At 44.2% G+C, this 13,033-nt stretch overlaps 1 protein-coding gene and 1 long non-coding RNA gene across 2 annotated transcripts in view; one reads left to right on the top strand and one right to left on the bottom strand.

The window, feature by feature from the left end:
• Window positions 1–10,900, bottom strand: part of LOC109289717 — a 20,045-nt gene extending 9,145 nt beyond the window's left edge. Inside the window, exons 1-2 of the long non-coding RNA XR_002095451.1 lie at window positions 10,890–10,900; window positions 3,219–3,223 (exon numbers count right to left, since the gene is read on the bottom strand). This is a non-coding gene — a long non-coding RNA (uncharacterized LOC109289717). The remainder of the gene's footprint in view (window positions 1–3,218; window positions 3,224–10,889) is intronic.
• SMPD3 (sphingomyelin phosphodiesterase 3) overlaps window positions 1–13,033 on the top strand; it is a 217,077-nt gene that overhangs the window by 9,141 nt on the left and 194,903 nt on the right. The window lies entirely within an intron of this gene.

Genomic DNA, 13,033 nt, shown 5'->3' with positions numbered 1-13,033 from the left:
TTAAATTACACTGGTAGTTTAGCCTTGAGCCCTGCTGGGGCAGGCCCAAGGCCTAGTTAGAGAACCAGCATCCCAAGGGCCCTCAGACTGAGGGTGGGGCCCAGTCAGGGGTCCCAGAGCTTAAAAAAAGCTGAGACCTGGATCAGGAAGTCCAAGAGTCCCAGAGTGGACCATGGTGGACTAAGGGCTCCGAGAGCCCAGAAGAGGGACTGTGTGTGGGACCAGGGATCCAAGGATGCAGGAAAAGACCAAATAAGAGACCAGGGGGCCAAGGGCCCAAGGAGGCCAACTCTATAAATAGTTACATCAATGAGAGAGAACACCTGTGAGGCTTGGGGCACAGTATACGGGAAGTGAAGGAGCCGCACAATTTGCCCTTAAGGTTCTTGTTGCCCTATAGGGCCTTAGTCAGGCTGAGAGGGAGATACCAAGCCAGAGGGCTGGATTGAGGCTAGAGAGGTGTCAGGAGAGACCCAGTGGGAACTTACTGGTCTTAGGACTTACTCTAAAGCCTGTTGGCAGCCTCCCTGAATCAACGTAAAATATTTAAGAACAAGATGTGGCAGGGAAATAATCTAGTGAGTGGCATTAAAGTATTGCCTGGCAGGAGCGGTAAGGCCAGTATGGAGGATCACAGCCACCCCTGTGGCAATGAGCCTGTCACAGTAACCTGTTACAGTGTTTTACTATCTCCTAGTGAGAAAATGTTTCCTAACATCTAACCTAAACTTCCCTTGTTGCTCCTTGTTCTGTCATCAGCAACCACTGAGAACAGTCTAACTTCATCCTCTTTCAAGCCCCACTTCAGGCAGTTAAAGGCTGCCATTAAATCCCCTCTCAGTCTCCTCTTTTCTAGACTAAATAAGCCCAGTTCCCTCATACTCTCCTCAGAAGTCATGTGCCCCAGCCCCCTCATCATTTTTGTTACCCTCTGCTGGACTCTCTCCAATTTGTCCACAACCTTTCTGTAGTGAATGACCCAAAACTGAACACAGTACTCCAGATATGGCCTCACAAGTGCTGAATAGAGGGGAACAGTCATGTCCTTTGACTTACTGGTAACACTCCTACCAAAGCAACCCAGAATGCCATGCACACTGTTGGCTCATATTTAGTGTGTTGTCCACTGTAACTCCCAGGTCCTTTTCTGCAGAACTCCTGCCCAGCCAGGCAGTCCCCAGCGTGTACTGGTGCATGGGATTGTTCTATCCTAAGTGCAGGACTTTGCACTTTCGTAGATTCATAGATGTTTGGGTCAGAAGGGACCTTAGCAGATCATCAAGTCCAATCCATTTGTCTTTGTTGAACCACATCAGATTTCTTTTTGTCTTCAGTCTTCCAATTTGTCTAGGTCTCTCTGAATCCTAATCCTACCCTCCAGCATATCTACTATTCCCCCCAGCTTGGTGTCATTTGCATACTTGCTGAGCATGCACTCTATGCCATCTTCCAGGTTGTAGATGAAGATATAGAACAAAACCAGCCCTAAGACCAACCCAGGGAACTCCATTTGAAACCAGCTGCCAACTAGACATTAAGCCATTGATTACTGCCTCCTAAGCCCAATACTCCAGCCACTTTTCTTTCCACCTTACAATCCATTAATCTATCCTGTACTTCCTTAGCTTGCCTGTGAGAATGTTGTGGGAGACTGCATCAAAAGCCTTGCTAAAATCAAGATATACCACATCTAGTGGTTTCCCCACATCCACAGAGCCATTTATCTCATCATAGAAAACAATCGGGTTTGCCAGGCATGGGTTGCCTTTGCTGAATACATGTTGACTATTCCTAATCACCTCCTTCTCCCCTAAGTGCTTAGAAATGGATTGCTTGAGGATCTTCTCCATGATTTTTCCATGGATTGAGGTGAGGCTGACTGGTCTGTAGTTCCCTGAATTTTCCCTTTCTTAAATGTAGGCCTATGTTTGCCCTTTTCCAATCATCCAGGACCTCTCCCAATCACCATGAGTTTTCAATGATGGCCAGTGGCTCTGCAGTCACATCAGCCAACTCTCTAAGCACCCTCAGGTGTATCCCCTCCAGCCCCATGGACTATACGTCCAGCTTTTCTATATAGTTCCTAACCTGTTATTTCACCACAGTTGGCTGCTTACTTCTCCCCCAAACTGTGCTGCCAAGTGCAGTAGTCTGGGAGCTGACCTTGCCTATGAAGATTGAGGTGAAAAAGGCATTGAGCACTTCAGCCTTTTCTGCATCCTCTGTCACTATGTTACTTCCACCATTGAATAAGGGACCCACACTTTCCCTGCTCCTCCTTTTGCTACTGACATACTTGTAGAAATTCTTCTTGTTCTCCTTCACTTCCCTTGCTAGCTGCAACTCCAATTGTGCTTTGGCCTTTCTGACTTCATCCTCGCATGTCCAAATAATACTTTCATACTTCTTCCTCATTGTTTGTCCAAGTTCTCACTTCTTATAAGCTTCCTTTTTGTGATTTAGCTGACTGAAGAGTTCCCTGCTAAGCCAAGCTGGTCTTCTGCCATACTTGCTGGTTTTCCTGCACACTGGGATGGTTTGTTCCTGTGTCCTCAGTAAGGTTTCTTTAAAGTACAGCCAGCTGTCCTGGATACCTCCCCACCTCAGACTGGCTTCCCAGGGGATCCTGCCCATGAGTTCTCTGAGCAAGTCAAAGTCTGCTTTCCTGAAGTCCAGGGTCCTTAGCTGCTTTCCATCTGTCCTTTCCTCAGGATCCTGAACTTAATTGTCTTGTGGTCAACTACTGCCCAAGATTCCCCACCAAATCTTCCCTGTTTGTGAGCAGCAGGTCAAGAAGAGCAGAGCTCCAGCACTTGCACCAGGAAGTTGTCCCCAGTACTCTCCAAAAACTTCCTGGATTTCCTGCAGCACTGCTGTGTTGTTCTCCCAGCAGATGTCAGGGTGATTGAAGCCCCCCATGAGAACCAGGGCCTGTGATGGGGAAACTTTCTCTAGCTGTTTGAAAAAAGCTTCATCCACCACTTCCTCCTAGTCTTGTGGTCTATAGCACACCCACACCATGACACGGCCCTTGCTGCTCTCTCCTCTGACTCTAATCAGGAGACTTTTGACAGGCCTATCTCCAGTTTCATACCAGAGCTCTGAGCAATCATATTGCTCTGGGACATAAAGAGCAACTCCTCCTCTTCTCTCCTTCCTCTTCTTCCTTAGCAGTTTATACCCATCCATAACAGTACTCCAGTCATGCAAGCTCCCACCAGGTCTCTGTTATTTCAAACAAGTCATAGTTCCATGACTGTGCAAGGACTTCCAGTTCTTTCTGTTTGATTCCCAGGCTCTGTGCATTTGTGTACAGGCACCTAATGTAACTAGTCAATTGCCCTGATTTCTCAGGAGGAATGAGAATATCTCCTCTGTTGCTCACTCCTGCTTGCTCTTCCTCCAGGTCACCAACTTACCTCTTACCTCACGGCTTCCCCACTTACCCCACGGCTTTGGTCTCTGTCCCCCAGAGAACCTAGTTTAAAACCCTCCTCACTAGGTTAGTGAGCCTATCTGCAAACATGCTCTGTTCTCTCTTCATTGCAATCCTTCTTCTTGGACCAGCATCCTGTGGCCATAGAAGCCAAAGCCCATCTGGGACTTTTTTAAATTAAAAGTTTGGTTTTTAGTATTTGGAACTAAAAAACAAAATTTAATTTAAAAAAGTTCCAGTATTTTTGATTTTTAAAAGTTTATTAAACTTAATTTAAAATTTAAAAAAAATCTAGATGGAGTCTAACATTGCCATGTTTTGTTAAATTAAATGTTTGAGTTGATCCAAGCTATTTTTTTTATTTTAAATATTTCTGGGGATGGATTGAATCCTGAATCAGTATGGAATTTTTTTTCCAATTTGTAAAAATTCTTCCTGAGAGAGGAATAGATTTTCTGCCCATCTCGTGTCAACTCCTTGTGGGGGAGACAGAACTGCTTAGACTCCATTTGAACCCCAAAGAAGTTAAAGAGGAATTGATGTTTAAGTGATTGGTTGTATCAAGGATGGGATTAGAGACTACTGCACCACTGAAAACCTATTAATAATCTAGTCTTAAAATTTTATTAAGTGTTCAAGCAGTCAATTGGAGACCTGGTTGTGCTGGGCCTATTTTGTTATGTACAAAATTGGTAGTTTCTTTCTTAAGTACATTGTCTGTCAGTCTTGTCTCTTTATCTTGCCTCCTTTTGCACTCTGTAAGTGAACAATATCCCCCAAATCACAAAGGGGATCATTGGTAAAGCCAAGGATAGAACCTAGGCTTTGTGAATACCAGATGGGAGCCCTGTTCAAGGCATTTTATTGCTTGTAGAAGAATAATTGCAAATGATCAAACTCTAACTAAACTCCTCTTTCATATGTATGTTGCCTTTTTCATATTGCCAGTTCCACACTTGTGCCACAACATGCTCAAAATTCTCTCATCACTTTCATTGCTCATTTAGTGAGGGCTGTTTTTCCCCATATTCTTTAGTTTTCTTTGTGACTTGTGTTCTGTGGTTTTTAAATAGATGTTTTCTAAACACTTTTTAAATAGATGTTTTCATCATATTTTAGCTTTGAGATTTATTTCCTGGTTTTGCTCCATGATGCCTTCTATTTTATGGTTTTGACGTTCTTTTTCTTTCCCTTCCAAATTATTGTTCTCTTAGTTTTGCAACAGTAGTTTTCATTCTGTTATTCTTATTCACTTTTATTTTACTTTTTAAATATAAATCCATTTCTTATTATTTTTTGTAAATTCTAACCTTGAGAGAAGATTCTTGTCAGTTCTTCTGGCTTACACAGAAATTTCATGTTAGGAACCCAGACAGATTTATAAATATCTGTGTGGTACAGCAACATTGAAGCTGATTGCAATTTCCCTTTTAATTTCACTCTTGCTACAATAGTGCAGTACTTCAATGTGTTACCTATCATTAACTTTTGATTAAATAATTGTGTAGCTAAACCCTCCCTGTCTGTATATTTCATTTTTGTGACTTATGTGGCAGTTACGCAGAGCTTGGGGCTATTATCAGCTGGAAAAAATTGTGATCTAAAGTTTTGCTTTAAGATTTAAACTTCTAATTAAGGTAGTGTTGGAACAATGCTTTAGCTAAGACAGTCCAAGAAATATGTGAGAGGTCAGGATTTTTGTGGGTGATATCTTTTATTGGAGCAACTGCATTGGTTGCAGTTGCAGATAGATTTAGACTTGGATAAGATTTCAGGTACCAAATATTCTGCTTCAGGTCTCTGGAGGAGACATGGTTCTTGATAATGGACATGGTTCTTATTGGCCTCATATCCTGCATGCAAGTAATTCACATCACTCAAGACACAATGTCAAATGGAAACCATCTGCAGGATTCAATCCTGTTTTTATTACCTACATATAGTGGATAAATAATTGAGCCTGAAAATCATGGAGTGGAAATATGCCATGGATTGGTACCATCTCTTCTTAGAGAGACCAGAGGCAGCATTATCAGAAAGCTTTACAGCCTGTTAAACCTCTCGTTTGTATAGAAATTCCCTTTGTTGTTCTCCTTCCTGGGTGTATGATTCTTGTAAATCTGTAAAGAGCCTATAGCATGTGAGATCAGTATTACAGTTAATTTAACCAAGCTAGCACATGGATGCCATTGCTAGACTTTTAAAGCTACATTTTCTATAGGTCTCCCCAAGTGAATTCAAAGTTTATGGGTTTGTTCACTGAGCTTTGCAACTCCTTGTATATGTAAAGATAGGTACAGGGTTTGGGTGTTTAAGAGGGATTTGCAGGTCAATAGCCCTTAGAGCCAAACTGCAGATCTGCACCTGTGAGTGGTGTTCACAGAGGGCCAAATCCACTTTCAGAGGAGTCAAACCTGTGTATGAAGAAAGTCCATAAACAGTTGCAATGATGGACAGATACCATGGGGTCTTTCTACACAATTATTTCCTAAAAACCTGAACAGTTGCAGAATCTGGTCTCAAATGTTTGTCCCATTACTCCAAAAGTTTTATTTGTCCCATGAAAGAAGAACAAACATAGCACTTAAGTCACAGTTTGCAGCACCAAACTGCTGCTTTTTCTTAAAAGTAACATTTGACCAAACCATTAAACAACCAGCATGGCTTTTTTCCTTTACTTAGCCCCAGGGTACAAATCGTAGTTTTTAACTGCTGCTAATCTAATGTTGAACCCCACTGAGGGGAAAAGGTTGCTGCATAATGATTTTCAAATAGGTGTTTAAAATTAGAAAGCAATATATTTCCTGGGAAATGTGCTAAATTTTTGTAGTCTGCAATTAAATTGCAGAAGGTTTTGAATTAGCAAGAGGTTACCGTATATAGCCATGGATTGAATAATACTGCAGCACTACAGTCTATATTGTCAGTACCATGGGGGTCCATATAGTTTAAGTGAAAACAGCAGAATTCTGGTGTTTACCAAGTCCTCATTATAAATTTTAATAATAGAATGCAGAACAGTTTATATGTATTAGTAGTGTGGGCTCTTATAAGAGCAGTATTTTTGAGAACTTAAAAGCATCGAGAACTTTACATAATTCACCCACCTGGCATCATTGGAGGAAGAAGGGTATGTATAGTGAGGTTATATTTGTACTACAGGAATTATGGTAGTAAAATAAGCCTTCAACTCTGCAAGTTGCTGAGCACCTCTGACACGAGTTGAGAGTATTTTGTGCCTTGGAAGAGACTTGTAGAATTAGTTTCTGAATATATGTAATTCCCAGTTATGGGTGAATGCACATTTTAAGGGGACACCTTAAACAATGCAGTTTAAAAACATCTATAGGTAGAACACTAAGTGCTGGAGCTATATACAGTGTAGTATTACAGAGGGATTTCAGAGTGGAATATTTCATCCAACTATGCTTGGGAGACTCATGTATCTTGGGCACAACCCTAGTTTTAACACACACACATCCTCTTTCTACTTCCTGCACAATCATTCCAGCAGTGTTCCTTTAGTTACTTGACAAGAGCCAGAACACATCATGAACAAGTTATGTCAGGCTACCTCCTTGCTTAAAGAAATCGATATACATAATCAATATACTTAATATTGCTATGGAGGTGCTGATGCCTAATTTTTTTCTGCAGCAATGAGTGGCTCTGAGAGCCCACATTTTGAGATCCCAATTTAACATCCAAAGTCTGGAATGTTTTGTTTTTTTCGCAAAAAAACTGGATGGGTGCTTGACCCTCTTTGAAAATTGGAACTCATTTAAGGCTTCTTGAGTTCTTAGCCCTGCTCCCTCCTCCAAATATTGAGGCATCTAAAATTGCTGCTAACTGTTGAAAATTTTGTCCAGGGACACTTAGCTGTTTTCACCAGGGTGCGCTCTCCACTTCCTGTCCTCTGTAGTTAGCTCACCTACTGCCCAGCTGTGGAGGCCCTGGAGGAGGGTAGCAGGGTGGGGAGCCCAAGCCCAGCAGGCAGGCCGCCCCTCTGCACCCCACTATGCTGCAACAGCTGGGGCTAGGGTGCTTTTGTAGGGGGCAGGAGACTGTAGACCCTGGTCCCTGGCCCCATAGCCCTGGCAAGTGAGGGGCTCCTCTGGCAGGGCTAGGGGGGCAGGGGGCTGTGGGTGGGGAATGAAGGGCACCACAGGGCCGGGGGGGCTGTTGGAGAGGAGAGAGGCCAACAACAGGGCCAAGAGAGGCTTGGGGGGGAGTGAGGGGGGCTGTGAGGAAGGCGTGAGGGGCACTGGGAGGGCCCAGGGGGCTATGGATGGGGAGTGAGGGGACCGTCAGGGCTGGAGGCCTGTGGGTTGGGAGTTAAGGGCCTGGACATGCATTCTGTGAGCTAAGGGGGCAGGAGGAGCTCCAATTTTCCAAGATAAAAACAAATGCTAAATCAAATGCCAAAATTTATAGGTATGTATAGAATGTATTTTATTATAGTGATTGAGGCACTGGTAGCCTTCCAAATTGCTTTAAAATTGTAAATATATTAATTAAAGGTTGTGTTCAATATATATATATATATATATATATATAGATAGATAGATAGATAGATAGATAGATAGATAGAGATATAGGCGCGCACACACGTGTGTGTGTGTGTGTGTAGTGGTGTTTCATTTTAATTGTGGATTATGGGATTTTTATCAGAGAATTTGTGATCGTTTTATCAGAGAAAACCAGAATCCCTGTACATGACTGAGCTTGGACACGCATAACATTTGAACTGTTCCAAAATGTCATTAATTGGGAACTGGTTCATAACTGTTTCAGGAGTGGGTGCAGAAACACATAACAAACTGTTCCCAAATATCACAGATTGTGAACTGGTTCCCACTTGTGTTGTGGCTTTGACACCAGCTGGTGGGAGTGGACACCCAGCCCAGCATGCCTCACAGTGAGTGGGACGAGGAACTTGCACTTAGGAGGTGAGGCCGCAGGCGGTGAGTGACCTTTGGCTGGAGAAATCTTCACTTCTGTGTTTTCCTTTGTCTCCCAAATATGATTTCAATAAACTGTAATAGCCTGCAATTGACTAAAGTTGGTAGTGTGCTTGCCTGACTTGAGGGGCCAAGGGAAGAGGAGAATGCTTGAACCCATACTTTTGAGTTCCCAGGCGCGGGGGTGCATGAAGGACAGAGCTGATAGTTGGAAAGATAGCTTTTATTCTAAGGGATGTGGACAGGAAATCCATTGATTTTAAAAGTGCCAGGAGAAGGAAAAACAAAAGGGACAGTAAAGTTGTGGCTGCATATTAGTGGCCACTTGCAGCACTGGAGCGGAAAGAAGTGGGAGGAGCATGGTATGCCTGGAGGACTGACCAGACACATGTCACAGAATGCTTTGGGTGCCTGTACATGAGTTGGGAGGCTGCTCTGATGCACTGTAATGACTCGATTAATCAAGTCTGCTGGAGCATGGTAATTACCACACTCCATTTAGCCTCTACATCTCATGTATCAGCATCCACGTGCTTCAAAGTGGCAGTGGGGGCACTTAAAGTTCATTTGGGGATGCTGATACACGAGATGCTCTGGGTGCTTTAATTAAAGCGGCTCTATGAGCCACTCTAATTAAAATGCCACCCCCAGCCCCAGAGCATACGTAAAACACCCTTTTTATCTACATGTAATACTGAACAATTCAAAACAATACTTGATTTTCCATGCATGTTTTTGATCCATTCAAGGCAGCTTTAAACAGGATTAACAAGCTTCTGTCTGTCTGCTTCAAGCTTGAACAGGTTTGAATCTTGTTGGTCTAATCGCAGATATCATCTATACTACAAGTTCCAGTTTGAACTGCATTCAAATTGGTCACCACGTTATGTGTGTTCTTAGTCTAACTGCTTCTGAAAAATGTTGTGTGGAAAAACAGTAGAAAATGTGTGGGAGGGCTTGTTCTATCGCTTTGTGCCATATGCTTAATTTAAACCATTTAGACAATGACTCTTTGACTGTATGCAGATAAAATGGGAGCCCTAAATTGAAGCAGTGGGTTTTAAAAAACAGCTCTTCAATTCAGGGTTGATTAAACCCGTGTTGTGCACACACCCCACTGATTTACCTGCCTTTCTGGTGGGGTCGGAAGGGCGAGCTGCCAGTTGGCAGAACGGTCTCTGGGCTGCAGGGGGGACTGGTGCTTCCTTCTGCGGCAGCTCCCCAAGGTGGCACCCACCTGCAGGCACCCAGCTTGGGTGGTCCTGCAGCTGCAGAGGAAAGCACCGTACCCCCGCACAGCTCAAGCAGGCAGGCTCCTGGGGGGGAAAAAAGATCAGGCTTTTCACTTCTTTTGGGCAGAGTCTGCTTTCCTGGGCTGCTACCAGGCTGCCTGCAGGGCTTCCTGCAGAGCCATGGAGCTGCATGGACCCTGGTACTTTGCTCCAAAGCTGTAGGAACAGCAAACTAAAATTCCTAAACTGAAGAATTTTAGTTTGCTGCACCACAAGTCATTTAAGGCGCATTACGCTGTTGAATTTCCTACAGTGACTGGAATTAATATGCAATACACCACTGAGGTGTGCAAACACTGACACCATTCAAGCAGTGCAAAAGCATTTAGCCTGCTTTAAAGTATTGTGTGGACACACCTCTCGTTTCATCTACACATGGCCTTAGGCCACACACTACATATATTACACTATTAACTGGTTAATCATGCAATACATTTAGACCAGTCACATGTGCAAAGTAAGACTGGCTACACGTGCAAAGTAAGCATTGTACAATAAATTTAGACAAGCCACATGTGCAGAGTAATTATTGTGCCATAAAAATGTCCATACAGCAATTAAAAGAGCCAACCAGCTACAAAGTTAGTACTTAAAAATGTGTAATGACTTTATAGCTGGTTTTTATCCACCTTTAATTTGAATGTATGGCAGGTTAAGAGTAGCAAACCAGCAGCCAGATAATGCCTTACCATCTTGCATGGTCTACAAGTTCTAGTGAAATGAGTTTGACTAGACTGCATAACCCAAGACAGACAGAGACTACTCTTCATTCCAAACTTGTGCCACTAATATGTATAACTCCATAGAATCATGCATTTTATTTATACTACTTTTTACAATAAGATTGTAACATATTTCTAAAATAGTTGGAGCAGGCAAATTTTACTTACATGAGTTCCTCATAGGTCTGTACAGTTAGGCTAGAGACAAACATTACACATAAACCAGTTTATATGATCAGAAACTTGTTTAAATCAGTAACAGAACTGACAGCCAGTGCACATAAACCAGTTTGAAAATGGCCAAAACTGGTTTGAGATAAACCTGACTGAATGTAATATCAGACTTTAATGATTTGCCTCAAACTGGTTTATGGATTGTCTGTCCCAGACTCCTTGCTTAAGTTAAATCAGACTTCACCAGCATCCTGGCATGCTCTCAGGGCTGGGTGGGGCTCTGCTCTTTGCTCTGGGCTGGCACCTTCCTTCTGCTCTCTAGCCAGACCAAGGCCAGGGCATGGGCAGACACTGGCCTTCCATGGCCCCTGAGGCAAATTCCTCCCTCCGTCCTCTACCCTGCTTCCACCTGCAGACCGCATCTGGGGTTTGCCAGCCCTGGCTGTACCTCCACAGCTTGCCTGCAGCCAGGCAGGGCCGGAGTTAATTCCTCCCTGTCCCCTCTCTCCCCAAGAACCTGGTGGGGGGGGCATTGGCTGCAGTCTCAATCATCACACATGTGCTGGAGATGTAGTTAAGGGAAGTTGTAGACTGCTTCACCAAAGAATGCAGAAAGCTACATTTACATTATAAAGCAGAACCTGTAAAAGCTGAGAATACTTAAACACAGCTTTTCTGAATGCCTGGCTGTAAGGAGACACACGATTATATAAGACTTATGCAAAGCTTTCTCTTGTCTTCCTCATTTTACATTTTAAGTTAGACTAAATTGTGTATGCTGTGTTTTACTGGGCTGTATCTTAGCTTAGGCAAGATTTTTGGTAGTTCCCTGCTGTATGCTTTGTAAATTGCTGTGTTCAATACGTACTTGCTTCAGAGAAAGGACTTGTTCCCCACCTCTACTCCTCAGTCTGGCAGCAACTGCCACATCCCCTGTGTCCTGCTAGCCCTGGCTGGTGCCTGGCCACACCCCCTCCACTCCAGCAGGGAGGGGAGAGAACCTTAGAGGGCATCTCTCTTCCCTCCCCTTTGACAGTGGCTGGCAGGTGTGCTCGAGTGGCCCCCGGCTTCTGGTTTGAGCCGTTGCAGGCATGTGGCTGCATTTCCTGGTTTAACAGAGACTGTCCAGTTATTAATCAGTTTAAGCTGCGCAGCTTAGACTAACCTGAAAAGAGTGAATCAATTCATGCTCAGGCTTTTTGAATGTCTGTCCCTAGCCTTTAGAGAGTATGAAGCAAATGATAGTGGCTAAAACAGGCCAAATCATACTGAAAGTAAACTTTAAAGCTAGGGAAGGAAGTTACATATAAACAAGTTTAAATTATCAGAAGCTGGTTTAAACCTGTAACAGAACAGATGTTCAGTGCACATGAACAAGTTGGAGAATGGCTGAAACCAGTCTGATGCTACATTCAACCAGGTTTATCTTAGACTTAACTGATTTGGGTTAAACCAGTTTATGGAACTTCTATCCCAGACCCCTTCCTGCTTTAAGTTAAATCAGAGTCCCTCAACTTCCTAGCCTGCTTTTCAGCCCTGTGCTGGGCTGGGCTGGGCTGGGCTGGGCTGAGCTGTCTGGTCCAGAGAGCATAGCTGGCCCCACCCCTTTCCTTCCTAGCCAGAGCTCCATCTAGCTGAGACGGGGTGACGGATGGCATCCGGGAAACAGCAGCATCTGCCTGGCTTCCCCCTGCCCCACCCTCCCCTTGCTTGCTGCTCAAGCAGGGATCCCACCCACTGCCCCCCCACCCCAACCCGAGCCAGCATCTGGCCATGCCGCCCCTATGCTAGCTAATGCTGAGAGGTGTCTGTGCATGTCTCCAATTTCACTGGAACAAAGGCAGACAGGACAGTGTCTGCTTAGAGCTTTTTGGAATTAATCAGCAGGTCAACTGGTTATGTTCCTCCCTTTCTTCCTTGGAAAAAAGCTGTTTAAAAAGAGCTTGAACTAATGAGAATGGCTTTGTCTTCTTGATGGGCTGATAAGATGCTTGCTGGCTTGCTTGCTTCAAAGGCTACAAACTGTCAGTGTTCAAGAGGGGACAGAGAGAGGTATGAGAAATGCCTGGGACCTGCGAGTGCCGTCAGTTTGCTGCAAACAGTATGAAAAAGCAGGGAGAGGGAGATTCATCTCAGTATCATCAACAGATACACAAGAAGTCCTCCCTCCTCCAATGCCCCACTTTGCCTCAGAGTGCTAGCCAGGGGCTGGCAACACTCCAGCCCCTTGAGCAGTGAGCTGGGAAAAACCTGGCAAGGGCTGCTTCCCCCTCCTCCTCCAGGCATACTCCAGCTGGGAACTCTGCAGGTCAGGGTGGGGGTTTAAACCCCTCCCTAATCATAGTGTCCTGCTGGGTCCTGGCCACTCACCTTCTCAGCTCAGCACTGTAGGAGGGAAGGGAGGGCTACTGTAGTAACCCTCGGCTTCTAGCCTGAGCCACTGCAGGC

The sequence above is a fragment of the Gavialis gangeticus genome, unplaced genomic scaffold (genome assembly GCF_001723915.1).
Source record: "Gavialis gangeticus isolate Ggan-Ray unplaced genomic scaffold, GavGan_comp1, whole genome shotgun sequence".
Lineage (NCBI taxonomy): Eukaryota > Metazoa > Chordata > Crocodylia > Gavialidae > Gavialis > Gavialis gangeticus.
Note: the sequence above shows the minus strand (reverse complement) of the source record. Positions and strands in the feature narration are given on the sequence as shown.